Raw genomic sequence first — 25,717 nt, forward strand, 5'->3', positions numbered from 1 at the left:
CATGTGGGGGACTATTATATTTACTAAAAATAAACCGTTTCAGAAATAATTAAAATAAGTCCCACTGAACTCATTTATGTTATTAAAAGTAAAGTCATAGCCTGAAAATAAGTTTATAGAGTTTGGCATGTACAAAATGTTTAGGAACATTTTGATGCTGCAGCGATTGCTTAGATATGGGATAGAATGGTAAAGCCCAATGGATTAAAATAGATTACCTTCTCAGAAAATAATATTATTTCAGTTTTTTTCTGCTAGTTCAGAAGACCCTCAACCTCCTTTGCATGCATTCAGACACATAAGTTGGCATTTCAAGGGAATCATCTAGGGAAGTGGGAGTAGTTCTAACTCTCCAGGAATCTCACACAGTAAAGCTGCTTGGATATGGCTATTCAGAACAGAAAAGTATAGAAATGGGCAATGGTATCCCTTCCATTGGTATTCCTTCTGGGAAACAAAAACCCTTAAGCTGTCTGAGTCTGTTTCTCACACTTCTGTTATCCTGATTGTAGCCCTTTAAATTGTGGAGCAAATTCTTGGCATCTGTCTGCCTGTCAGCTAGCTATCTCTGGCACCCCTGGATAGCTTGTTTTCTTCCTATGAGTATATGTGAAATTTGTAAAAAAAAATCTATTAATTTAAGTATCCTGTTAGAAGCCTGCGAAAATTCAAATTGGGCAAACAATAAAATTGCTTAAAGCGTGTTTCTCAAAGTTAATTTGACCACAGAGTACTTTTCAAAATATAATGAATTGAATAACACAGCACCAGTATGACTCATGTACAATGTGTGTGTGGATTAAAGTCACCAGAAGTAGTGTTAAAAAGATGAATTAATGGCTTCAAGAAGTGACTTCATTGGCTTTTTTTCAAACTTTAAACACATTTTGAAGAAGTTAAATCATTTTAAGTATAAAAGTTAAAGAGATTCAGCTATATTTTGTTTAAAGAGCAAAAAATCATGACTTTGTTGAAATTAAGTAAATATTTATGATTATCAATCATTAAAATAGATTACATTTGTATTGTCTATGCCTTTGGGTACAGGTTAAAAATTGTCTTCTTTTTCTGCCTGAAAAGAAAGTAAAGCTGGGCACAGTGGCTCACGCCTGTAATCCCAGCACTTTGGGAGGCCGAGGTGGGTGGATCACCTAAGGTCAGGAGTTGGAGACCAGCCTGGCCAACATGGCGAAACCTGTCTCTACTAAAAATACAAAAACATTAACCGGGTATGGTGGCTTGTGCCTGTAATCCCGGCTACCCAGGAGGCTGAGGCAGGAGAATCGCTTGAATCCGTGAGGCGGAGGTTGCAGCGAGCTGAGATTGTGCCACTGCGCTCCAACAGGAGGACTCACATGTTACCCTTATTTCTCGAATACATTGCTCAGAGACATTGCACTTTTAATGATAGATTGTTGCATACTAAGTAGAAACTATATTTGTATTTAGTATTTTTCTTTTGAATGAAGAAAAATATTGATAGCATTACTTTTAAAATTGTTGTATTACCTTTTGACAACTTGTAAAATGCTAAAACAGGGTTACGGATTTCAAGTGTATCTGACTTCCTAATTACTTTAAGCCTTTTACTGCTGTTGTTCTTTTTCTCCCCTTACAACCTCTCAACTCCCTTCTTTCCCCCCATACTTTAAAGAAGGAAACAAATTCCTGATGTAATGTATATTTTTTCATATATATATGTTTAAGAGACTGGGTTTTGCTATGTGGCTTAGGCTGGTCTCAAATTCCTGGCCCCATGTGATCCTCTCACCTTGGCCTCTTGAGCAGCTGCAACTAGAAGCATGAGCCACTGCACCAAACCTGATACAATGATTTTCTGAAAGATAGTGAGATGTGCTGGGCGCGGTGGCTCACGCCTGTAATTCCACCACTTTGGGAGGCCAAGGCGGGTGGATCACAAGGTCAGGAGATCGAGACTATCCTGACTAACACAGTGAAACTCTGTCTCTACTAAAAATACAAAAAATTAGCCAGGCATGGTGGTGGGCGCCTGTAGTCCCAGCTGCTTGGGAGGCTGAGGCAGGAGAATGGCATGAACCTGGGAGGTGGAGGTTGCAGTGAGCTGAGATCGTGCCACTGCACTCCAGCCTGGGCGACAGAGCGAGACTCCATCTCAAAAAAAAAAAAAAAAAAAGATAGCAGGATGAGAAATTGAGTGAAAGAGGCTTGGCAAGTTCACTGAATTCCTTGAGCCCCAAACCTAACTTTCTGCCTATTTAATAGCTTTCATCTAGTGCTTTTTGTTTTGTGACTCATATTTACCAGTTGGCTATTGTGGTGGTAATTGTAATGATAATGATAGTATATATTGCTCTGTTTACATAATAGCTTAACATACAGATGTTGAACCATCCACAATTTAGAATGGTTCTACTTAACAGTTTTCTGACTTTACAATGGTACAAAAGCAATACGCATTCAGTAGAAACCAATGTTCATTCAGTAGAAACCGTCTGAGTACCCATTTTTTCACTTTTATTATAATATTCAGGAAATTACATGAGATATTCAACACTTTTATTATAAAATAGGCATTGTGTTAAATGATTTTACCCAACTGTAACCTAATGTAAGTGTTCTGAGCATGTGTAGTGTAGGCTAGGCTAAGCTATGATGTTTGGTAGGTTAGGTGTGTTAAATGCATTTTTGACTTACTGTATTTTCAACTTATGATGAGTTTATAGGGACAAAATCCCATTGTAAGTTGAAGAACATTTGTTCTCTATTTGGGTTTGACAACGTCCCTGTAATGTAGGCATTATTAACTCCATTTTGCAGATGAAGAAACTGAATGTGTCCATATTTGACTTTTTCTCATTATACGAATTCAAGAATGGTTAAGTTAAAATTTTATTTCTATCATTTTGGTGTGGAATAGTTATGGATAGTAGATCAGAGTGATACACCAGTTGACTTCTTGGCCTAAACATTTGAAATAGACATTTCAAGATTCTTTAACAGTCTCTGTTTTGGTCATCAAATTTGCACACTGTTGATGTGCATAAAGCTTTCTGTTGTTTTAAGTGAAATTGAGTTTTGGGCAGGGCACAGTGGCTCACACCTGTAATTCTAGCACTTTGGGAGGTCGAGGCAGGCAGATCTCTTAAGGTCGGAAGTTCGAGATCAGTCTGGCCAATGTGACAAAAACCCGTCTCCACTAAAAATACAAAAATTAGCTGGGCATGGTGGTGGGTGCCTGTAATCCCAGCTACTTGGGAAGCTGAGCACAAGAATCTCTTGAATTCAGGAGGTGAAGGTTGCAGTGAGCCGGAGTCACGCCACTGCATTCCAGCCTGCGCGACGGAGCGACACTCTATTTCAAAAAAAAAAATTGAGTTTTGATTTGTAAGTTAAAGTAAATAATTTATTGTTGAAAACATTTAGGATTAAGTTCAGCTGCATGTAACAATCTCCTCTTCCCCACACAGAATCTTAACAAGAGAGAGATTCATTTGTCTTTCATGAAAAAGAAGTCTGGAATTAGGCAGTCCAGGCTAATATGGTGCTCTCTGATTACCAAGGATCTAGGATCCTTAGTCCTGTTTGCTTCTCTGACTGTAGGATGGGCCTAGATGATTCAGCCATCATTTCCCCCTTTCCACAAAGCAGTTTGAGAGGAAGAAAAGAGGGGTGTCCCCTCCCCTACCTAAGAAAACTTCCAGGAAGTTCCACGTAACATTTCTGCTTATATCTCATTGGTTGGAATTAGTCTTAGGGCCATATGTAGCTGTAGTGGAGGATGAAAGATGTAGTCCTTTTCTGGGGAAGCGTGTATAGTAATATGCTAAAATGAAAACTGGGGTTTTGTTACTAAGGAAGAAGGGAAGAGAGGATATTGGGAAACCACTAGCATTCTCAGCTCCAGAGCCTATCAGAGTGACCCAACCTTATCTCCCACATGATATGGAAGACCATTCTGCGGCTTCCCTGGGAGATTTTCAACCAGTCTTTGCCATGTTTTCCAACAAGGTGATTTTTTTCTTGAAATGTATATACCTTTATGCAAAGATTTTTTAAAAGTTAAATAATACAAGATTATGATAAGGATCACTGCAGTTTCCATTTTAAGATCAAGTTTGAGTTTTTTTCCAAAATTGATTAGTTTGTTGGAAATGGAAATCCAAATGGTATAGAATGAGTTTTTTGGTTTTTTGTTTGTTTGTTTGGGACAGAGTCTTGCTCTGTTGGCCAGGCTGGGATGCAGTGGCGTGATCTTGGCTCACTGCAGCCTCCAATTCCTGGGTTCAAGCAATTCTTGTGACTCAACCACCCGAGCAGCTGGACTAACAGGTGTGTGCCACCACGCCCAGCTAATTTTTGTATTTTTAGTAGAGATGGGGTTTCACTCTGTTGGCCAGGCTGGCCTCCTGACCTGAAGAGATCTGCCTGCCTCAGCCCCAGAAAGTGCTGGGATTACAGACATGAGCCACTATGCCAGGCCGTAGAATGAGGTTTTAAGTAAGAATAAAGTATGTGTGAAATATTTAAATATCTGACCATTGGTAAAGGAAAAAGTGTGATTTTTTTTCTTTTGTTTTTTGAAGCCTGGGTAAGTCATTAGATTATACATTTCTTAGGGATAGAGAACTCGCTTTTATAAAAGGTTAGGATTATTGTATTTTGAATAAATAACATTTACATAAGTTAATATTTTAAAAGTAGAAAATGGTCATATCATGAAAAGTTGCTCTCCCATTCCTGTCTTGAGTCCCCAGTGTCTTTCCCCTACAGGCACTTGGTGTTTTTTACTTCTTGTGTATAATTTCTCCTTTGAGCTTTTCCTCCCATTTAAAAAACCACTGGTTTTAAAACCATTGCTAAACCTTTCTTTTTTCCACTTAATGACATATGTGGTATGCATGGCTTAATGATAAGGATACGTTTTGAGAAATGTGTCGTTAGGTGACTTCATTGTGAAAATGTCATAGAATGTACTTACACAAACACTAGATGTATACCTGACTATATATTATATATGGTACAGCCTAATACCTTTAGGCTGCAAACCAGTACAGCATGTTACTCTACTGAATACTGTAGGCAATTGTAACACAATGGCAAATATTTTTATATTTAAACATATCTAAGCATGGACAAAGCACAGTAAAAATATGGTATTATCATCTTACGGGACCACCATGGCATATGTGTTCCATCATTGACTGAAACGTTGTTATGCAGTGCATGACTCTATTAGAGTATTTCATAATGGTATTTTAAGAGCTTCCTCATCCCCCTCCCCCAAGGCTATACTGTTCAGTGTTTCACTGTATGGATAAGCCATAATTCATTAAACAGAAGAGCCTTGTCTTACTTTCATATCTATACCTGCTCTGTAAACAGCATTCATTCATATTCAAGGGACTGAACACTTGAATTTGTGCAGAATATTTCTCTTCTTGATGGCTGAGTATCCTAACCAGCTGAGAGGATTTTCCCTTCTTTAAGGACCAAGGTATTTAAGATTCAGTCATTTCAGAAATAAATCCTTCTAAATTGTGTTGTATAACTATAAAATTTATTTCTTCTTAACAGTAAAATAGTGGGCATTTTTAAATGGTTTTAACACAGTTATCAGCATCAGTGTTGTTTAGGAATATAAAAGAATAATATTTCAGGAGCTTTTGCTGGTTTTGCCTTACTGAGTGACACCATTTTTGATATATATCATCAATCTATTTTACCTGCTTTTTAGATTTTTTTTTCTCTTCATCTTTCTTGTTTCCTATGTTGGCTGCCTCCAACATAATATTCCTTTTTCCTCTGGTACTTACTCACCACTGCTTCCCAGTTCCCTTTCTTAATTTGCTTTGTAAATTTTTGGTGGACAATTAGCCAGATAACCAGGACAGAAATATTCCTAAAATAAAAATAAATAGATTCAGAGAGAAGGTCTGATGGAGTTTTCCTGCTGATGAAAATTTTGGAATGAATGTTTTGGAATTCTGGATACCTAGAGGGCCTTTTTGCTTCCTGGTTATTACCGTGTTCTAGGACAGCTCTGTCTGATAGACCTTTCTGTGATGATAGAAATGTTTTATGTCTGCCCTATCCATTATGATAGCCACTGTCCTCACGTGGCTCTTGAGCACTTGACATGTGGCTAGTATTAAGTAACTGAAATTTTAATTTTAATGAAGTTAAATTCACATAACCACATATGACAACTGGCTGCGTGTTAGACGACATAGTTCTAGACTCTAGTTAACTAACTGATATACAGCAAGCTTGATTAGAGGAGAGCTTGAACTGGGATGCTATTATTTTATTGTGCTGAGAAGAATAAATTTATAGTTTTGGAAGGGAGACAATTTGGAATGTAGATTATCAGATTAGCTTAAAGTAAATGATTAAATTGGAACTGCCTTTTCATATTGACATTATGATTATTTCAAAGTGTAGCATTTTAAAGCCATTGATACCAGCATTTATTTGTGGTTTGTATTTGTGGCAAAGCTGTGAGTCCTTTTGGTAACTAGGGTGAAATTAGTAGCACTCTAACTTTATTTATAGGACTTGGTTAGACAGTTGCCCGAGTGCCAGAAACTCCTACAAATAACTTTGACCTTCCCTAACAAAAAGTCAAAGGATAAAACGTTTCATAGTAGAAGATCTCAGTTGTATCTGACATACACAAAACATTACTTTCTAATGGAGAAATCTGTAACAAAAAAAAGCATAAATAATTAAAGATTTTGGTAACTGCTAGGAAGAACATAAACAGGGCACAGTAACAGAGTATGGGCTTGTGGGGAAAGACCTCCAACTAGATAGAGGAGTCTGGAGAGTTTTATTTGAGGAAGTGATATTTAAGCTGAGTTCTAAAAGATAAGAAGGAGCCTGGCTTGCAAAGAATGAAGGTGGAACGAGGAAGGGTTTCAGAAAGAGGGAATGAAAGGGTGTGGGGGAGAGGAATTGATACAAGATCAGTGTCTTTAGAATAGTGATTGAGAGGAGATATGGTATGAAGCGAGGTTGGAGAAGTGGGCACATAGCAGGTCATATAGGACCTTAAAGACCATCATCAGGAGTTTGGAAAGAAAAAAAATATAATGTGATGTCGTAGAAGTAGGAGAGTGATAAGATCTGGTGTTTGTTTTACAAAGTTTTTCTGGCTGCTGTGTGATGAGTGTTTTGGAAGGGAGCAACAATGGAAATGGGGAAACTAGTGTGATATTCAGGAAAGAGATGATGGTGGCTTGGGTTAAGGTGGGTTAAGGCAGTGGAGGTCAAGTGAAGTCACACACACACAGAAGTTGCTGTAGGTTGAATGTGAGGGATGAGGGGTGAGGAAAGGGTTTCTGGCTTTCATAATTGTCAGGTAGTACCAGGGGCCCTTTAAGGGTGGTGATGGTGGAGAATTAAGGACCCAGTTTTGGGCATGTTGAGTTTGACATGCTTGTGTGACAGCTAAGTAGTCATATTGGAGCATGGGGAGAGGTCTCTGCTAGGGGTGTAACTTGGCAGTTATTAACATGTTGATGGTATTTGAAGTGATGGGAATGGATGAGACAACTTAGAGAAGATGACTCAGGGTTGAACCCCAAGGAACACTTACCTTTTAGAGGTCTGTCGAGGGAGAAGCCATAAAAAGATACTGAAACAGTAATCAGTGATGCATGAAAAGACAAAAAATTGGCATTGTAGTGTCTCAGAAGCCAGAAGAAGGGAATGTTTTAAGAAGATTGTCAGCTTTGTTGAATCCTGCTAAGAGGTCAGATAAATGTGGAAGTAGTAGACCTTGATAAGTTGATTTAATGGAGTGGAGGGCTTGGAAACTTTGTTTTGAGTAGATTGAAGAAAATGAGAAGTGAAGAAATTGAGACAGATATAGACAACAACTTTTTCAAGACAATTTACCCTGAAGTGGTGAGCAGGAAAATAGCAGGTAGCTGGAGGGAGATGAGGGGTCAAAGGAGAACTTTAAAAAATTAGGGTTCATTTAATCATTTACTTACTATAGGATATTAGATTTAGTGGTAAGAAGATATTGTCTGAATGCTTCTCATTTAAAATGACATAGAAAATTAGCTAAGAGGTTGTGTGTAGTGGCTCATGGCTGTAATCCCTGCATTTTGGGAGGCTGGGGCAGGAGGATTGCTTGAACCCAGGAATTCAAGACTAGTCTGGGCAACATAGTGAGACCCGCCCCTTCTCTAAATGTTTTGTTTTGTTTTGTTTTGTTTTTAATTAGCTGGGCATGGTGGCGTGTGCATGTAATTCCAGCCACTTGGGAGGCTGAGGTGGGAGAATAGTTTGAGCCCAGGAGGTCAAGGCTGCAGTGAGCCGTGATCGCGCGTCTGCACTCCAGCCTGGGTGACAGAGTGAGATCCTGTCTCAAAACAAACAGACAAAAAATAAAATAAGAAAATTAGCTGAGAGTAGGTAGTGAAGAGTGAATGCGGGAGGTTTGAGGAGAAGCAAGAAATAGTCATTTTGGGGAGTAGGAAAGCTTTCAAGGGCAGCTTTGGTGGATTGCTTGGCATCGTTGAGTGTCCACTTGAGGTTTGTGATCATGAATATATAATGAAGTCAGTCAGCTTGGTGATGTGATTTTTCGTCAGCAACATTCAGCTGATTGGGCATAGGCACTAGAAAAGGCAGACAATTGGATTTAACCAGGATTGGAGTTTGTCAGATGGCAGTGATGGAGAAGACAAATGATTGAGGGTATTTGCAAGGGAGAGATTGTAATTATGGAACACGGCATCAAAATTGGACAAAGGGGGTGCAGAACTGGAGTGGGTAGATAATGGAAAAGTGGCTGGGATGGGAGGACTTCATGAGGTCAAAAATTGTAGGGAGGGGATACCAGAGAAAGCTAGTTAGAAGTAAGGGAAGTTCTTTGAGAGTATAATTGAAACATAATAAGGAAAGACGGGTCTTTTAAGATGATGCAGCTTTTCTTTTTTCTTTTCTTTTTTTTTTTTTTTTTTTTTTTTTTTTTGAGACAGAGGCTCACTCTGTCGCCTAGGCTGGAGTGCAGTGGTACAATCTCAGCTGACTGCAACCTCTGCCTCTAGGGTTCAAGCGATTCTCCTGCCTCAGCCTCCTGAGTTGCTGAGACTACAGATGCACCACCACACCTGGCTAATTTTTGTATTTTCAGCAGAGATGGGGTTTCACCATGTTCGCCAGGCTGGTCTTGAACTCCTGACCTCAAGTGATCCACTTGCCTCAGCCTCCCAAATTGCTGGGATTATAGGTGTGAGCCACTGCGCCCAGCCAAGATAATGCAGTTTTCTGTTTTAGGGATAGTAGCTCTGGGTTTCCTAATAACTGGGAGTAAGAACTCTAACAAATCACTTACTTGCCTTTCCCAAGAGGCTAGCTTTGAGATGGACTGCTTTCTCCATGTATACATCTAGAGCTTAGTTTAGACATCATAGAAGGTAACCACCATTCACAGAAGTTTCTGGGTCTATTCTCTTAATGACATCAGTAGTAGCAGGGTTTTGGCCAGTGCACACGTACAGTATGTGTACACCAACTCCCAAACCCTATATCTGTCGTTTGTTGTTGTTTTTTACTTTTTTCTTGAGATGAGAGTTTTACTATGTTTCCCAGGCTGGTCTCAAACTCCTGAGCTCAAGCAAACCCTCCCGCCTCAGCCTCCTGAGAAGCTAGGATTACAGGCTGACATCACCACACCTGGCTTCATTTGTTTTTTAAAGTCTTGGTAATGGGCAGAGGTAGAGTGCAGGGTTATATCCAAGGTAAGTTTTTTAGTGATTTTTTTCCAGTCTTGATTCAGTTTTGTCAGTGAATAGGTATGGTTTAGTGGAAATGATCTTGGAGTCTTAAAAACGAACGTTGAACTTTTGGCTCTTCATTCACTAGCTGTGAGACCATGAGTATATTATGTAACCACTTTGGGCCTCAGTTTCCTTTGATCTGTGAAAAAGATAATAGGGCCTGTCTTACAGAGATATTGTGAAGATGCAATGAGATAATGCATGCAAAGTTGTGGCATATAATATGCTTGGAGTAAATAGTAGCGGTTGGTGATGTTACATTGAAATCAGCAAGTGGGAGAGGAATGTTCACTGTTTTGTCTTCCAGGGTGGTTTACATCCCCTAACTAGAAAGTGGCAACCATATCTACCCCTTCTCCCGTGAGTCGCTACTGCTGCATGTGGCCAGTGCCTCTGTCTAGACCAGCTTCTCAGATTTCAGTGTGCCTGAGAGTTACCTGCGGCTTCTGTTATCATTTGATTTTGATTTTGTAAGTCTAGGGTGGGGCCTGAGATTCTTCAAATCTAAGGAGTTTCCAGTTGATGCTCATTCTGCTGATGCTGGTCCATGTGTCACATTTGAGTAGCAGAATTCTATTAGAGATTGCCCTGTGGGAATCCCTGCTATTTTAAGCTGAGAGGAAGTGAGGGAAAAAGAGCCTCATTCTTTCAACTTTTTTTTTTTTTTAAGTCAGCTTCGTAGACAATACTCATACATCTCATTTCTCTACCTCAGTGTTGTTTTGGTGAGTCTGTATTGTCTCTACCAGTCCAGGAAGTGATAGGAATATAAACTATGTATAGAGGGTTGCCTCAGATTTCTTCTGAAAAATTTTTGGTACCTATTTCTCAGGTACATTTTTGAGAAATTATGCTGGCTCGCCCGGTATACCTACTTCCTCCCACTATCCTCTTACAACCACAGAGAAACTCATATAAAACAAGCAGCCTCCCAGCCTGGCCAACATGGTGAAACCTTGTCTCTACTAAAAATACAAAAATAGCTGGGTGTGGTGGCAGGCGCCTGTAATCCCAGCTACTTGGGAGGTTGAGACAGGAGAATCACTTGAACCTGGGAGGCGGAGGTTGCAGTGAGCCGAGATCATGCCACTGCACTCCAGCCTGGGCCACGGAGTGAGACTCCATCTCAAAAACAAACAAACAAAACAAGTAGCCTCTTGAATTATTGGAGTCAGAGGCAGAGAATCTAAAATGTGGCTCCAAACCCTTTCTGCCCCACCAGACTCACATTGCAAAATCCAGCATTTTTGAGATGCAGGAATTCAGGAAGCAAGGTTAGAATTATTGGCAATACCCATATTGCTGTCCCAGATTATCTGATTTTTCTTTCTCAGAAGCAAGCACGCCAGAAACTTCCTCTGTGGGCCCTCAGAAGACTTTCTTCAATGCTCAAATTGACACATTCTCTCCTGTAAACTAACGGATAGGGTGATAAGCTATCAGTCACAAAGTGTGATAACATGCTCTCCTGATAGAATGAAGTATGTATGCATTTTAATCTCTGTGTATAAGACTGTGATTCTTTTTACAGTCTCTTTATAGTGTGGAGTTTTTACACCTTTTTGTCTCTTAATGTGAATTGTATATAGCTATAAAGCATAGCTTTCCTTATTTGACTTTGATAATTGGAAATAAATTTTTTTCTTCTCTTACCACTTTATTCCCCTTTTTTCTTTCTTGTTTTTTTTTTTTTTTTTTTTTTTTTTTTTTTTTTGAGACGGAGTCTCGCTCTGTCGCCCAGGCTGGAGTGCAATGGCACAGTCTCGGCTCACTGCAAGCTCCGCCTCCCGGGTTCACGCCATTCTCCTGCCTCAGCCTCTCCGAGTAGCTGGGACTACAGGCACCTGCCACCACGCCCAGCTAATTTTTTGTATTTTTAGTAGAGACGGGGTTTCACCGTAGTCTCGATCTCCTGACCTCGTGATCTGCCCGCCTCGGCCTCCCAAAGTGCTGGGATTACAGGTGTGAGCCACCGCGCCCGGCCTCTTTTTTTGTTTTAAAGGCAGAAAAATGTGAACATGCAGGAGCATGAATAAAAAAGATAACTTAGCTTCCCTGTGGGTTTTTGGTTTTTGTATGTTTTCTTAAAGGAAACATACAGAAGAGTTTTATTTCTGACCAGACTGACCACCTAATTTTAAAGATTATGATCAGAAAAGAAATAGATGCATTTATAATAGGAATTTACAAGCCCTTCCTGTGGTTCCAAAGAAGTTTATGATGGTTCCACCCATGGGAGTTTTAGAGGTAGTTTGCAGAGTTTTTGTGACATACTTAAACTTTTCTTTATTTTGAGGGTTTCTTTTCTTGGTATTTGTCTCCTGCTTTGCTGCAGGGTATGTCTTTTATCTTTTATTTTATTTTATTTTTGAGACAGAATTTTGCTCTTGTTGCTCAGGCTGGAGTGCAATGGCTAGATCTTGGCCCACTGCAACCTCCGCCTCCTGGGTTCAAGCAATTCTCCTGCCTCAGCCTCCTGAGTAGCTGGGATTACAGGCATGCGCCACCATGCCCAGCTAATTTTTGTATTTTTATTAGAGACAGGGTTTCTCATGTTGGTCAGGCTGGTCTTGACCTCAGGTGATCTGCCTGCCTCGGCCTCCCAAAGTGCTGGGATTACAGCATGAGCCACCACGCCCAACCTTTTATCTTTATCCTATCCCAAGCTTGATTAAAAGAGAACACTATAAAGTCACAGTATGAAGATCTAGAATTTCATTGTATTTATTTTATTGATACTTGGTTAAGAATGAATGACTGCCAGTGGTCATGGTGGCTCATGCCTGTAATCCCACACTTTGGGAGGCCCAGGCAGGTGGATCGCTTGAGGTCAGGAGTTCGAGACCAACCTGGGCAACATAGTGAAACCCCATTTCTACCAAAAATATAAAAAAATTAGCCAGGCGTGGTGGCATGCGCCTGTGTTCCCAGCTACTCTGGAGTCTGAGGTGGGAGGATCGCTTGAGCCTGGGAGGCAGAGGTTGCGATGAGCTGAGATCACGCCACTGCACTGCAGCCTGGGCTACAGAGTGAGACCCTATCTCAGGAAAAAAAAAAAAAAAAAAAAGGATTGTGGGAGAAGATGGCGGCTGCTGCACAATCCCGGGTTGTCTGGGCCCTGCCAATGTCACATTCTGCCATTACTGCAATAGCCACATCCGTGTGTCACAGCCCACTCCATTGCCAGCTTCATCATGCCCTCATACCTCATGGGAAAGGTGGATGTTCCTCAAATCAGTGGGATTGTGGCCACTGGGTTTGGAGCAACAGGATTCCTGGGCCAATGTGTTGTCAACCACCTTGGATACGTGGGGTCACAGGTGATCATACCCTATCGGTGTGATACATGTGACATCATGCACCTTTGTCCCATGGGAGACCTGGGCTAGCTTCTGTTTCTGGAATGGGATGTGAGAGATAAAGATTCTATCCGACGAGTAGTGGAACACAGCAATGTGGTCATAAATCTTGTTGGATGAGACTGGGAAACCAAAAGCTTTGATTTTGAGGATGTTTTTGTGAAGATTCCCCAAGCAATTGCTCAGGTGTCCAAAGAAGCTGAAGTTGGAAAATTCGTTCATGTTGCGCATCTGAATGTGAATATTAAAAGCTCTTCTAGATATTTGAGAAATAAGGCTGTTGGAGAGAAAGCAGTGAGAGATGCATTTCCAGAAGCCATTATCGTAAAGCTGTTGGACATCTTTGGAAGAGAGGATAGATTCCTTAATTATTTTGCAAATATGTGTTGGTTTGGTGCTATACCCCTTGTTTCCTTGGGCTGGAAGGCAGTTAAACAACCAGTATATGTCGTAGATGTATCCAAAGGAATTGTTAATGCAGTTAAGGATCCTGATGCCAACGGGAAAACCTTTGCTTTTGTTGGGCCAAATCGGTACCTCCTCTTTGACCTGGTGAAGTACATCTTTGCTGTGGCTCACAGACTCTTCCCCCCGTACCCCTTGCCACCTTTTTCCTATCAGTGGGTAGCAAGAGACTTTGAAATAAGCCCATTTGAGTCCTGGACAACAAGGGATAAAGTGGAGCATATTCACATCACAGGCATGACCTTGTCTCACCTGCCCAGCTTAGAAGACCTTGGTATTCAGGCAACACCACTGGAACTCAAGGCCATCGAGGTGCTGCAGCTTCATCACACTTATTGCTGGCTGTCTGCTGAAATTGAGGATGTGAAGCCGGCCAAGACCGTCAACATTTAGTGCCTCCCGAGCAACTCTTGGTTTTGGTGTCTTTTGGGTCAGCCCATGTGGTTTGAGCACCCAGCCAGGTGGTCTCTTTAGAGAATCCTGTACACAGTGAATAAGATCCCACCACTAAAACATTTGAGGTTTAAAAAAAAAAAAAAAGAATGAGTGTCAAGTAATAACAGACTCTTCAAAGAATTTGACAAAATGAATCTCTTATCAGTGTAATTTTAATATAGTTATTTAGAGTATGGTATAGGGAGTGTTGGTGACTTAAGAGTTAGGGCATGAGCTATGAAACTAGAGAGGAAAGTTGTGTATAAAAACTGATTATGGACATGTAAAAGAGTCTAAGTAACACTTTATGGAAAGTCAAGACTTATTTTTCTTTTTTCTTTTATTTAGAAAACAAGCCATTTCAGTTTCAGGCTTGGAAGTTCTTTCTCCTCTTTTGTACTAGAAATGGGGTAATCTTGCCTTCAGAAGAAGCAGAGAGGTTCTATGTAGAGAAAAAGAAAAGGTTTGGGTGAGGCCAAGGAGAATACCTGCCCCACCTCTCCAAGTTGAAATGAGCTGGGAGTTTAAGGTGGGAGGAGAGAAAAGGTTCGTCTGCAGAAAGCATGCTTTCAGTGTGAAAGAAAAGGAAAAGTGATTCTGTTTCTACCCTAAGAGGAAGAAACCCCACTATGGCAGATAACTAAGCCCAGAGCATGCACAGTGGGAATATTAGGTAGGGAGAGTGAAAGTACCTGCATGGGGCCTACCTTGAATGTGAGACTTGTAGACCTTACTTGGAGATTTTATAAGCAGGAAGGAGCTGTTTCAACATGTCTGAGGGGGAGCCAAAACCCTGAGGCAGCTGAAAGGTGGTTTTTGTTTGCTTTTTATTTTGTTTTGTTTTGTTTTTTTCTTTAATGAGTGGGAAGGAGTGGAATATTCCTCAAAACCTATTACCCTTTGAGAATGTTTTGTGCACCTACTGTGTGCTAGGTACTATGCAAAAGACTCCATGGCCAAAAATAGATGAGTCAAGACGAGATGTTAGGTCTCCATCGAGGAAGATGTGCAGAGGAGAAGTGGTTTGCTATAGGAATACTTGGAGAAGTAGCCCACAGAGGTGGTCAATGCCGTGTTACAAACACCAGGCCCCGCCGAGAAAGGAGAGCTCACTCACAGCTGGGGTGTGCTTTTGGATTTGAACACGGAGAAATAGGTCAGGGAAGCAAGGTACACGTATGGGCATTGGCATTGGCATTAGAATATGGGGGATAATTATGTGATTTTCTGAATAAAAACCATTGGGACAGGTGATTTGATAATACTTGTTCACCACTGGGCATAATGAATGAAAACTTGCCTGGCATATAGGAGGCACTTAATAAATGTTTGAACTGAACTAAAATTAGAAAACATGGTCACCAGGAACATGGCAGACAGTTTACATAGTTATATCATTACAACACCTCTGAAAGGAGTATTATACCTATTTTTTGGTAGAGGAAACAGAAGCCTGGACAGGTTGGAAACTTTCCCCAGGCCATAATGATAGTACTTGTAGATCTAGAATTGAAACCCAGGCCGTGCACCTTAGCCTGTCTGCATGGTGAGTAAAGTGTCTGTACCATGCTAGGAGCTCGTGATCCACTTGACTCCTTCAGAAGCCAGGCTATGTTGTTCTGAACTAGGGCAGTAGTAATAAAAAAGATGAAAAGCCTATTCAGTTTTATATCTTAAGTTTTCCTGTGTTTTAAAATCTTGTAAGATTAAGAATTATTAGTGGTGAAATGACATAAAGAATAGTGGTGTCAAGCAGACATTGTGAGAAAGGAATGCGGGCTCTGAGCAGGTTCTGTGTGCGTGCTTGGCTTCTGCAAGGGGCTCCACAATTGGGGCAGAGGGAAAGCTTGGCTCACTCGCCTTGATCTTAGAGGGCAGAGATTTTTGATTGCTTCATTCATGTTTAAAGAACTCATCTTAAACTAATGTATATCTAGCACTAGAAACTGGTGCTGGTGGTTTATTACTGACCCCACCCATCCCTGTCTTTTGCAATAATCTTTGTGAGTGGTGATTGTGTTTCTAGAAGTAGAATTATAGAGAGAGAGTCCCTGAAGGCAAATACAAAGAGAGTGTGCTGCACACTCTAGTTCAGATACTCAGGGCTGGGAACTCCCAGAGAGAGAGAGAGAGAGAGAGAGAGAGGGAGGGACGGAGGGAGGGTGAGAGGGAGGAGAGAGAACAACAGAACAGTCAGCTGGAGAAGAGGGGGGAGGAGACCAGTCTTTTCTGTTTTTTTTTTTAGGATTTTTTAACTCCAGTGATTTTGGGGGGTTTCTCCCCACCTCAAACCCTTGCCCCCCTGTTCTGGCATCTTCTTTCCTACGGTTCACTGAAGTGCCTTTTTGCAGTCCAGGATCCACTGACCGCTGAGTTTGAGCAGCCCGATCTGACATGATGTACCTCTGGGTGAGTACAGAGTGCTGTGGGTGAGGGTTTGCACTTGCACATATAAGGAGTGGAAAGCTGCAAGGTTCTGCTGTTGCACAAATGGCCTCCCCACAGAGCACAGACTGCCACATCCCCTTCTGTTCCAAGGTGTTAGGTTTTTAAAACCTAGCAGTGATTGTGACATTGTTTTTTTCCTCCCCCTATGTTGTTTATCTTGTCAGACTTAGGTGCAAGGGCTGAACTCCCTGCACAGTACCATCCCCTGGGCTTGGTAGGTTTGGAGAAGGCAAGTGGGGCAGGTGAAGTGAGCTGGTTGCTTCAGGGACTGCAGTCTTCCTGGTGGCTCAGGATCGACTTGTGTTTTGTTTTGGGGGTACTGACCTTGATAAGCCATGTCTTTAGATATTGAGAGCCAATAGGCGACATGATCATTAATTAGGAATAAGCTTTCATAAGCTTTTATCTAATAATTTTTACTATCCTTCACAATAGTCTTGTGAAGTAGGTCACTCACTACTGTTATTAAAATTGTATGAGGAAAGTAATTAAGTTACAAAGAGTGACTTGCCCATAGTTAGAAATCAAGTCTATAGCAGTTAGAATAGTAATTAATAATCAGACATTATAAAGCATTTTATATTTGCCAGGAATGTAGTACCTTCTATTATTGTAATTTACCGTCAATAGTAGCATTGTAGTTTGGGATGGAGGAAAACTTTCTGGGACTGGAGAAGTTTGTAAATTATGAAATGTGATAACTTTTAGAGAAATGTCAGGGGAAATAATAGAGAAACTGCTCCCCCAACCCACCCGCAATTTTTAGTTGTTAAGACAAGAACATCTTATAGTCCGTTGCAAAGATGGCAGTATGTCTCTTGAGCAAACAGCTGTTGTGTGTTGCTAAGGGAGCCTACTAGATGTGATGCCCTTGGCTACTAGCCAGCTTTTTGAAAGTTTCCCTTTGCCCTTTGCCCTTCAGCCCAGATGTCTGGAATTGCAGGAACCTACTTGGCTAACGCAGGCTAAATTTATAAATTATCAGAAAGCAAATTTTAACTGCGTTTGCAGAGGTGAAGCTTGTTCACAGAAGATGTATATGTATGTGTATATGTTCAGAGGGGCTGCTTTTCGTGCATTTCCCTTCATGTTTGAATATGATCTTGAAATATTATTTTCTCTCCTCTATTGATTTTTTTTATAGTATTTGTAAGAGCTCAGAACTTTTCTGACACACTAATGTGCATTAAGGAGTTTTCGCCTCCCTGTAAACTGGTCATCTGTGCAGGCTCTTTGCAGCCTTGTGGGTGGGACTGATCAGCCCTGTTGACCTGAAGGATGGGTTGTTCTGTCTTTTGATTTGTTTGGAAGAGGAGTTATGAAAGGAAGCAAGTTGAATTAATCTCATTTTCACTCACTTATGTTTGATGAAAGCAGACAGTGACAGTCTCCTTAGTTATTTCCTTTGTGCTTATATTACAGTTACTTGTGTATTTATCTCAAATTTTTTTTACTTATTAACCCCAGAACAGAGCCTCCCTACCAATGCCACATGCCAGATTGAGATAAAAATATGCCAAGATTACTGTACCCCACAACCCTTGGAGCAGCCAGCTGGGGCTTGGGAGTCCCCTGGTCACTTTGATCATGTGCACCCTAATTTGTTTACCACTTTGTGCTATAAAAAATATTTCCTATGTATGCCATGACACCTGAAGGCTTGGGTAGCACTGCCTAGAGGGCAAAAAGCAGGTCAGCTCTATCTCTTTTATTATTTGTGTCATCTAGCCCAATGCCTTTGTTTACTTCATTGAGGACGTTCAGAAGGAGCTATAGCGAATAATGCCCAGATACATAGAAGGAAACCTGGGTGGTCACGCATTCAGTGGGAGGCACAGAGGAGCTGCTGTGGACTAGGAATAGGAGATGAGAGTTTTAGTGTAGGTTTAGCCAGTACCAAGCCATGTGACTTTCGGCAGTCATTTAACTATTCTGAGACTCAGTTTCCACATCCATAAGATAATTGAACTGAACCTCTTCTGATTCTGAAATTCCGTGAAGTGAATTTTATGTAACAGTAGATATGCCTGAAAAATGCCCAGTCCTGCAAGGATGTTTAGGTTTCAGGTGAACAGAGAAAACTGTCAAACATACTATATCACCTCCGTTGCATGCTTGGTTTGGTACCAGTAATGGGTCAAAGGGACTCTTTCTGAGTATTCTAGAAAAATTACTGGACTATGTTCAGTTGTCAGTACCTTTGAATTGGTGCAGATGAGCATTTTTAGAACCTGTAGAATTGAAGAGTAAAGTTACAGCTTATCCAAGCATTTTCATTTGTGTAGTTAGATGCAGCTCATTAATTTGCTCCTGTGTGTCTAGAACTCTGAGAATGCTATCTTATGCTCTCTCTATGTTTCTTTGCCAGATTTTCTCCCCGCTTTCCTGTTGAGTCATCCTCTTTTTTAGTGAATTTGGTAGCGTCAGTTGGCAGCATGAGGTGGTGAAAAGAATACGGGTTTCAGAAACTTCACTAGGTCTAAATCCCACCTCTGCCATTTCCAAGTGTGTGACTGTGAAGTTACTTAACCTCTCTGAGCCTCAGTTTCATTTATCATATAGGGAAAATAGTGGCACTCAGGATTGTTGTGAAGATTCGACATAATCTATGAAACATACTTAACATAGTGAATGGCACACAATAGATTCTCAGTAAATAACTAGTACAAGCCAACTTTTTGCTTTGAACATTTGCATAGGCAGACTACTCACCACCCTAAAGTGTTTTCTGTATCATGTTGAGGGTATCTTTGAATTCATATAGGGAGAACTTTGATAAACACAAACTAGTTTTTTGTGAAATATTTTCCCTCTTAGTTTGTATGTTAAGTACTCATGGCTCGGGAGCCCTTGTTAAGGTTGCCTCCTGATGGAGAAAAATCCTCATTGTTTGTTGTAAACTTTTTTTTTTTTTGCGGTGTACAGTTCTATTAAGCATTCATTATGTCATTTATTTTCCCTGTCTCATCGCCATCATCAAAAACAGGGAGAGAAAGAGACAGACAGATATGATTCCTGTACTGAGGGAACTTACTTGTTTGATGATTATATAATTTATATCCAATAAAGATAATTATAGACCACTTACTTAAATTACCAGAAAACAGGATATGTTCTCCCGGTCTGTGCAGTCTTAGCTGGACAGGCACCAGGCACTCTCTTATTCATGCTCTATATGGATGAACTTCTGGATTTTATTTTGAACTGTTGTTTTATCATAGATCAATTCTGTCTTCTTAATAAATCAGTTCAGCCAACATTTAATGAATGCCCATAATGGGTAGAGCCAGCTGTTGCAAATACAAAGATGATTAAAGATTAAAGACATAGTGTGCCCTGGCCAGCCTTAGTGGCTCACGCCTGTAATCCTAGCACTTTGGAAGGCCGAGGGCAGGCAGACCATGAGTTCAGGTGTTCGAGACCATCCTGGCTAACATGGTGAAACACCATCTCTACTAAAAATACAAACAATTAGCTGGGCATGGTGGCACGCACCTGTAGTCTCAGCTACTCAGGAGGCTGAGGCAGGAGAATCACTTGAACCAGGGAGGTGGAGGTTGCAGTGAGCCGAGATCACGCCACTGCTTTCCAGCCTGGGCAACAGAGCGAAGACATAGTGTGCCCTTAACAAATTTATAACACCATGGTAGAGAATCTGTGTGCACAGATAATAATGATTTTTGAATGCTATTCGAATCTGTGTACACAGATAATAATGATTTCTATGTGCTATTCAATTAACATACGTAAGTGAAATTCTTTTATGTGCTATTTCATCCTCACAACATTGCTAAGGACTAAGTATCATTATCTCTATTGTACAGGTGAGGAAAGCAACCATGAGAGAGTATATGACAAGCAGTAAATGGCAGACCTGGAAACGCAATCTCATCTTTTAAAAACTATGGCTCTTATTTCATTTTACGCTAGCTTCTTTTGGGAGAACCTGATTTTTTTTGTTTTATTTTAAACTGTCTATTGAGTGATCACATTTACTCCTCGGTGCACCTAGGTGTTAGCTATTATCTTCATTTTACAGATGAGAAAGCAGATATTTCAGTAACTTGGAAAGTCATACAGTTTGCAGTTGTCAGAGTTAGAATTTGAACTGTGGTTTGTCCATCCCTAAAACTTGCTATACCACAATTAGCCTCATCTTGTATTTGTTCAGTGGTTTCCAGTTTATCAGTATAGTAGTCCCCCTTATCCATGCCTTCACTTTCTGTAGCTCTAGTTACCCAAGGTCAATCACACTCCAAAAGTATTATATTTTGAGAGAGGAGATAAACCACATTCGTGTAACTTTTATTGTAGTATATAATTATTCAATTTTATTATTAGTTATCATTAATCTCTTACTGTGCCTAACTTACAAATTAAACTTTATCATAGTGTATATAGAATTCAGTACTACCCAAAGTTTCAGGCATCTACTTGGGGGTCGTGGAATATATTTCCCACAGATGAGGGACACTACCTGTACTACCATTCAGCATGGTACAAGGCTAGAGTAGAGAAATGAAAATAAGGAAACCTGAATTCTGTTTTTGTCACCCTTTGTTACTTGAGACAATTACTTAACTGTGTATACCTTGATTTTTCAGGTTACGAAAAAGATATATTCTTAGGAACATTCATGGAATAATCTTAGAAAAATGCATATCAGTTATTTTAGAAATGAAGTAGCGAGTAACTGATGGCTTTATCATAAAACTTGAAAATCACAGACTGTGAGTCAAAAGATACAGTTTCGGGTCTTGGTTGTGCCATTTGTCGGTGTATCATCTTTCTGAGCACGTTTCCTAATCTTTAAAATGGGACCAAGAAATTATTGAGATAATCTGTGAAAGTTTATGGAAGTTCTTTTGTGTGAGGCAAAAATAAGCTAATAATAACACCTTATTATTCAGGTTTCACGTTAGTCATTTAGTGCTTTTTATCACTATTTTGCCACTCTAATTGCTCTACACAATTAGATAACTAGACTTAATAGTAAATTGAATTATCACAAAATGTAGACAATGGCTCAGTTCAGATAACATTTAAGGTCAGATGCTGTGATAGGTACGGTACTTGACAGTGAAAAGCCATTAAAAGATTCTAAGTAGGATTGGGAGTAGGGTGAAGTGAAGTTTATAATTAGATTTGTTTTTTAAAAAGATACCTACATAGATTAGAGGAGAGTAAAAGTACAGAGAGAAGTTAGGTGATTGTTGTGTAAGAGTCTGAGTGATACGGAAGGTCATGATAGAATGGGCTAGAGGGAAGCGGAACTGTATTGAGAGATTCAGAAGGGAAAATTGACGGGATGTTATAATTTAGAAGAGGACCAGGTTTTTGTGGGAGGGAAGATGAAAGGGATCATGGGTTTGGTTTTGGATTTAGTACTTAGGTAACTTTGAGATATTCAAGAGGAAATATTGCTTACATGGCCACCTAGGTCTGGAAACAGAAGGAAAGATAGAGGCTTTCCTCTATTGTGAGAAACCTGTATACCCTGAGCAGGCCTTATAATGGCTTAAAATGATAACGGTCTAGGGAGGAATGTAGAGCAAGAAGAAAAGTTAATGCCTGGAGAAGAATGAATTTTCTTTTATTTTCCTTTTTGAGATGGAGTCTTGCTCTATCACCCATCTTGGAGCACAGTGGCATGATCTTGGCTCACTGCAACCTTCGCCTCCTGGATTCAAGTGATTCTCCTGCCTCAGCCTCCCAAGTAGCTGGGATTACAGGCACCCATACCACGCCCAGCTAATTTTTGTATTTTTAATAGAAATGGGGTTTCACCATGTTGGCCCGGCTGGTCTTGAACTCCTGACCTGAAGAGATCTGCCTGCCTTGGCCTCCCAGAGTGCTGGGATTACAGGCCTTAGTCAGTGTGCCTGGCCAAGATTTTCGAAGGAAGCAGGGAACTAGGTTTTAGGGACCTTATTCTTAAGGAGGAATACCAGGACATTAGGAAATCAAGATAAGAGATTGTGGCAAGACACTGAAAACTGTCCTTGGGTTTAGCAATATGGAAGTCATTGGTGACTTCAGCAAGGGTTATTTTGGTGGAATGATGAGGGCAGAAGCCTGAGTTTAGCAATATGGAGGTCACTGGGGACTTCAGCCCCTCTTCCCTTTCTGCCATGAGTGGAAGCAGCCAGAGACCCTCACCAGATGCAGGTGCCAGTGCCACACTTCTTGCACAACCTGCAGAACTGTGAGCCAAATAAAACTCTTTTCTTTATCAATTGCACAGCCTCAGGTATTCCTTTGTAGCAACATTAAATGGACTAAGACAATAGCCTAGAGCAATGGGCTGTATTGTATAGCCTAGGTACGTAGTAGACTAGACCATCTAGGTTAGTGTAAGCACACTTTGATGTTCTCACACAATGAAATTGCTCAGTGATGCATTTCTCAGAACACATTCCTGTTGTTAAGTGATACATGACTACTATACTGCAGATTTGAGGAGTGAAGCAAGGTATAAAACAGTAATCTCAAAAAAATGGGGAGTAAATTTACTACAGAGATGAAGTAGGCTTAAGATTTGTGATCATAAATTTGATGTATGTGGTGGCGAGTCAGTTGTGTGAGTTTTATCCAGCGATCTTCTGTTATTTAAATGCAGGAGAGGAATAAGTACATAGTTGGAGCTGCCAAATGAGTTAGACTAAGGGAAAAGAGGACAAGGAAATTAAGATTTTTTGGAGAGGACTCTATATAGTATGAGGCCATAGGATCTAAACTGGCTTAGGAGGGAAGTAGAACGTAAGAAGGAGTAATAGTGAAAAAGTGGTAGGATCCACCTGTAAACTATAGATCTTAAGGAGGCTGGAGAATTGCCACAGGGGTCAAACTACTATTGTAAGCAAACGCGTGATTGTGTGATAATAGAATACTTGAAATTTTTGTAGGTGATGATTGTATTAGAATATGATGCTAGGTGAATGGCTTTAGGTGAAGTGGTGGAAAAATACAGTTGGTGCTAAAGACTTCAAAAAGAAGGCCAAAATGTTGAATCTTTGTGGCTGTCGAAGTTATCAGAGTGATAAGACTAACAATGGAGATGAAATTAGGGAGCCCTATTTAGCAGACGATAGGTGCAGTTTGCCTGGAGGGAAGAGAAGTGGTTTGGAAGCAGTATTGGGAAGGAAGGAAGAGGATACCTGGAAGGTCCAACACTATATGGTAATGGGGAGTAAGGCGGATGCTTGCCCCTGCTGAGGTATGTGATGAGTAAGAGAAAAGTGTTTACTGTAGAAGCAACAGTAATCTCAGGGGCAGTCCGGTTTCCTTAAGATCAAAAGAGTAAAGAGAATATCACAGAAGAGAGGGGAGTGTGTAGAGGAGTTTGCTGAGAATAGCTCATGACCTCCAGGGCGTGGGAAGGCAAGGAAGAGCAGGAGATGGGATCAGAAAAGGCATAGAGAACAGTTACTGTTGTAGTTGTTCAGGTATGGGGTAAAAGGGCCTTGAGGTCAGGGTTTGACAGTGAGAATAAAGATTTTAAGTAGAGAGGAAAGTCTTATGCATGAATGCTAAAAGATGGCAAGCTTCAGTTATTTAGGAAAGCTGCCTTTACTGTTTGTTTTAATATCACATTTAATGTTAAACAACTATCTCTTTTTGGTTATGTTTCAAATCAGAATATGGAATTTTATTGTTGTAAAATGTGTAACTTAAGGAGTAAATTTGGAACAAAGTAAGTAAATACTCATTGTAGATTTTAAATTGTTCGTTTGGAGGAGTAGAAAATCAGCGTGGTCAAAGCACGCATATTGACAAGAGGGAGAGGGAGGGTGGAGGATTAAACACTCAAGATATATTTCCTCTGGTCCTTTCCCAACAACAACAAAAATATATTTTAGGAGTTGTAGTCTTACTTCACTAACTCCCCTTTCTCCTTCTTGGTTCTGGAAAACTATACAGTCATGTACCACATAAAGACGTTTCAGGTAGCTATGAACCGCATCATTCATCAATGCAGTTGAACGCATCAGTCAATGCAGTTCAATCTTACGGTGGTTTCATAAGAGTGTATAAATAACAATTGTATCTTACTGTCCCTTTTCTGTGTTTAGATACATAAATACCATTGTGTTACGATTGCCCACAGTATAGTATTTAGTAGTCACCTGCTGTATATGTTTGTAGCCTAAGAGCAATAGGTCGTACATACCGTATAGCCGAGGTGTGTAGTAGGCTAGGCCATCTGAGTTTATGTAAGTACACTCTATGATGATCTCACAACTATGAAATCACCTAACAACACATTTCACAGGATGTGTGCCTGGCATTAAGCAGCACATGACTATATTGCTTTTAAAAGTTGTAATCTAGTTGAAAGCATTGCATTCCTGTTTAGAATTAATATGTTTTTCTGAATGTGAGAACTTGGTGCTCCTCTTCACAAATTTTTTTTTAGCATCTTTCACTATTATTAAATAAGAGAACATATGTTACTTGTAATTGAAGGCCAGCATAGAATGGACATTCCACAGATATTGGTTGAGAAGTTAATTGGATATTCTAGGTATAATGAACTGTCTGGGTAGCAAAGTGTTCAACTAAAATATTGGGTTTGGGCCGGGCATGGTGGCTCACACCTGTAATCCTAGCACTTTGGGAGGCCGAGATGGGCGGATCACGAGGTCTGGAGATCGAGACCATCCTAGCTAACATGGTGAAACCCCGTCTCTACTAAAAATACAAAAAATTACCCGGGTGTGGTGGCGGGTGCCTGTAGTCCCAGCTACTTAGGAGGCTGAGGCAGGAGAATGGCTTGAACCCAGGAGGTGGAGGTTGCAGTGAGCCCGGATCGCACCACTGCACTCCAGCCTGGGCGACAGAGCAAGACTCTGTCTCAAAAAAAAAAAAAAAATTAGGTTTAGGTTTCACTTAACCCCAATCTATAGGCTCTGTACTGTCTTCATTGTGTATTAACTTGTATGGTGTTTTACTTGCTTATTTAAATATAGACATCTATTCAGAGGTTAAATAAATCGAGACCTAGCTTTCATTCCCTAAAATAACTGTCAAATTATTTTTCCTGAGTGTGAGATGAACCTTAAATCACTGGCAAGATTCTTGTATCCATGAAAATCAGAAAACTGACTATGGTTTCATTGTGTTTCACATCATATGCTAGTTACATTTCTGTCCCTGGCCTAGTCATTAGCCTGCCATATGATTAGACACATGATCTTTATGCGCTTGTGTCTCATCTGTAAAATGGGCATGATT

The 25,717-nt window shown here is 40.4% G+C and overlaps 1 protein-coding gene and 1 pseudogene across 26 annotated transcripts in view; both read left to right on the forward strand.

Annotated features, from left to right (window-relative positions):
• The window catches only part of RBFOX2 (RNA binding fox-1 homolog 2), a 290,938-nt gene that overhangs the window by 118,705 nt on the left and 146,516 nt on the right, over positions 1-25,717 (forward strand). The window lies entirely within an intron of this gene.
• On the forward strand, positions 12,802-14,127 carry LOC100589616 (annotated as a pseudogene). The gene has a single exon (XR_001116038.2). The product of XR_001116038.2 is annotated as an NADH dehydrogenase [ubiquinone] 1 alpha subcomplex subunit 9, mitochondrial pseudogene (transcript).

Source organism: Nomascus leucogenys, chromosome 7b (assembly GCF_006542625.1).
Source record: "Nomascus leucogenys isolate Asia chromosome 7b, Asia_NLE_v1, whole genome shotgun sequence".
NCBI lineage: Eukaryota > Metazoa > Chordata > Mammalia > Primates > Hylobatidae > Nomascus > Nomascus leucogenys.